Genomic DNA, 2880 nt, shown 5'->3' with positions numbered 1-2880 from the left:
CACCAAGCCAACAGCCTTCCTAATAGGTGCTCACAGCCACCTCTGTGTTGGAACAGGATGTGACAGCTGCTCAACAGCTGCTCAGGTTGCAGCACAATTTAAGGCAGGAAGTGGAGAGAAATGCCATTTCTTAGAGAAAACTGATGGAGAGAGAAATACAAGTCAGCAGCAAGAAAAGTCACTTCCTTGGCTTAAATTTGATCAACAGCTACCTGGTTTCATTTGGCTAGGGCTTGTTTTTTTTTTCCAGAAGAGTTTTATGCTCAAGATTATTATAATAAAAATGTTTACTGTTAATTTTTTAGTATAATTGCCTCTCCAGAGGCAGTCTGTATTAAAAGTTTGGACTAGATATTTTTAGACTACATATATATATATTTTAATATATGTTTGTTAAATACAAAAATGGAATAATAAGATAATACAGTTTTGCAGCTTGTTTTTTCACCTAAGAATATATCTTGAATATCACTCCACATCAGTAAATAGACTGAGTTTTTAACAACTTCATAGTATTCTTTGGTGTGGATGTACCATTATTGATTTATAAAATCCCCAATAGATAGGCATTTAGATTGTTTCATATTTTAAAAAATTATTATTACCGCAATGTCTGCCATCCATGTGGCCCCTTTAGGAGTCAGGCGCTCCTTCCCTCGGCTGCTGGGAGTTTGCCTGCTCTGTCCCCATCTGGACCAGTCTTCCGAGGGGCCTGTCCGGCACGCAGTGACTGACCGCCAGTATGCATGAGGAGACAGGAGCACAAAGGCCTGGCCCCCTTGCCTCAATGGCCTAACTCCAAAGGGCCATCCTATTCCAGAACTTTCTGCAGGATTGGGTGAAGACTATTACTGCAATGGCATTGGAGCTGAACTTCCCCCTCTGTTCAGTCCTGCTTCCCGCACTCCTTATAGGAGCACGTCCCAATCAACTTGCTGCACACAAATCTCTGTCTTACCCAGTCTGTTTTCTGATGATCTCAAGTGTAACAGGGTTTTTTTGTTTTTTGCTTTTAACAAATTTTCTTTCTGAACAGTTGTTATTAGAACTCCTCTTCGGAAAGGAGGTGTCTTTTGAGGAAAGGAACCTTGCTGAGTCTCCTGGGGATTTGGTGTGACCTGTGGGAATGGAGTTAGCAGGGAGAGGAGGGGAAGAGGCTTGCAAGAGGCCAGGGGGGAATTACTGGCTTTGCTCCTGAACAGGGAGGAGGCTAGTGAAAGGAGAGATGAGTGAGAGGGGCAAGCGGAAGACACACAGAGGAGCCAGAGCGGTGGCCAGAAGCCAGCACAGGTGAGAAAGGCAAAGGACTTTGGAGAAGGATGACAGTTGTGTGGTTCCGATGTGAACCTCTCTGGTCTGCCCTCTGAAATCATCAGGAAACTCTGCTACACCAACAGAAGCTCTGGGAAAGTGGTCTGTTTGGTGGAAGTCAAGGAAGGAGCCAAGTTTCAGCCCTGAGACACCCTGGGCCATCGATCGTACATAGGAGGACACAGGTGCCCATGGCAAAGAGGAGGCATGTGAGTGGAGCCCTGGGTTCCCAGAAGGCTTGGGACTCAACTGAAATGCAGGGCCCAGAGACACCCGGGCCACAGTCTTCTGCTCCAAGCAGGTGTGACTTCAGGTAAGAGCTGTCAGTGCAGGTCTGCAGGCCTCAGGGGAACCGGGAAAGGAAAAGTATTGGGTTGGCCAAAAAATTTGTTCGGGTTTTTCCGTAAGCTGTTTTTGGCCAACTCGATACTGTTTTCTGCCACCTCTCTCCCTTTGGAACCCAGGACACGAAGGCCCAGATGCTCAAAGTAGCACAGAATATGATGACAGCTAATGGGGGACTGTTACCTATGAAAGCAGAGAAGAAAATGCCCTGTTCTGGGATTCCCTTAACAATGTGTTTAGAGAGAACAGTTTCCACTCGTTTCTCTCGTGACCCCCTTACTGAATTCACATACTGTAGTCATGACTGGCATTTCCCCACGACCTCAGGTTTTATGTGATTGTAATCCTGGTGAGTAGCAGTTTTGTACAATTTTTTTTACCTTCCAGTCTTCAGAGGCAGGATAATGTCATAAGTAAGAGCTTGGGTCCTGAAGTTAGATGGGGTTGGGTTTCAAATCTACTCCAGCTAACCTTCTAAGGCTTCTGAGCCTCAGTCTCCATACCTGTAAAATGGGCTCCTATAAGGACCTCCCTTAAAGGGTTGTTTAAAGATTAAAAGAGGTAATATATGTAAAGCACACATGGAGATGGCAAGCACTTAGTAAGTAATGGTTATTATTATTATTATCCTTTTTGTCTGCATAAATTCCATGGCTTTAATATTCCCTATTATCGGACATTTAGGCGGTTTTTAGTTTTTGTCTATTATAAATTGTACTGTCCCACTTTCTCAGGTGGAAATTGGCATATAGGATAATTCAATGCTTTATAAACTGTGTACTCTTTAACTAACTGATAATATCCCCGTAGTGTGGTTATGAGAATTAAACGAATTAATACAGGTAAAGTGCTTAGAACAGTGCCTGCCACATGGCATGCTTTATAAAAGTGTTTGATGGTATTATTATTGTAAGTATTCTTCACACCTTCACCTGTCCTCCTAAGCCTTCCCTTCTCCAACCCCCACTCTCCCACCTGGATTTTAATGATATGCTGATGCTCTCTTTGCCCTCTGTCAAGTACTTGTCATTTCCTCCAACTCCTGCAGGGAAAGAATTGGATTTGCATCATCTAAAAATTCAGCTAATTCGGAACCTGAAATCAAGTGAAAGGAGCCTCCCGCAGAGTAGCTGAGAAGTCTCAGACCTGCATTATCCCCTGCTGCAGACAGTGTCGGCCCTCGTGGACTTGGCCTTCGTGGGTGAGAAACAGACTGATGGACCC

Source organism: Balaenoptera acutorostrata, chromosome 7 (genome assembly GCF_949987535.1).
Source record: "Balaenoptera acutorostrata chromosome 7, mBalAcu1.1, whole genome shotgun sequence".
NCBI classification, from domain to species: Eukaryota; Metazoa; Chordata; class Mammalia; order Artiodactyla; family Balaenopteridae; genus Balaenoptera; species Balaenoptera acutorostrata.
The sequence above is the reverse complement of the archived record's forward strand: the minus strand, read 5'-3'. Positions refer to the sequence as shown.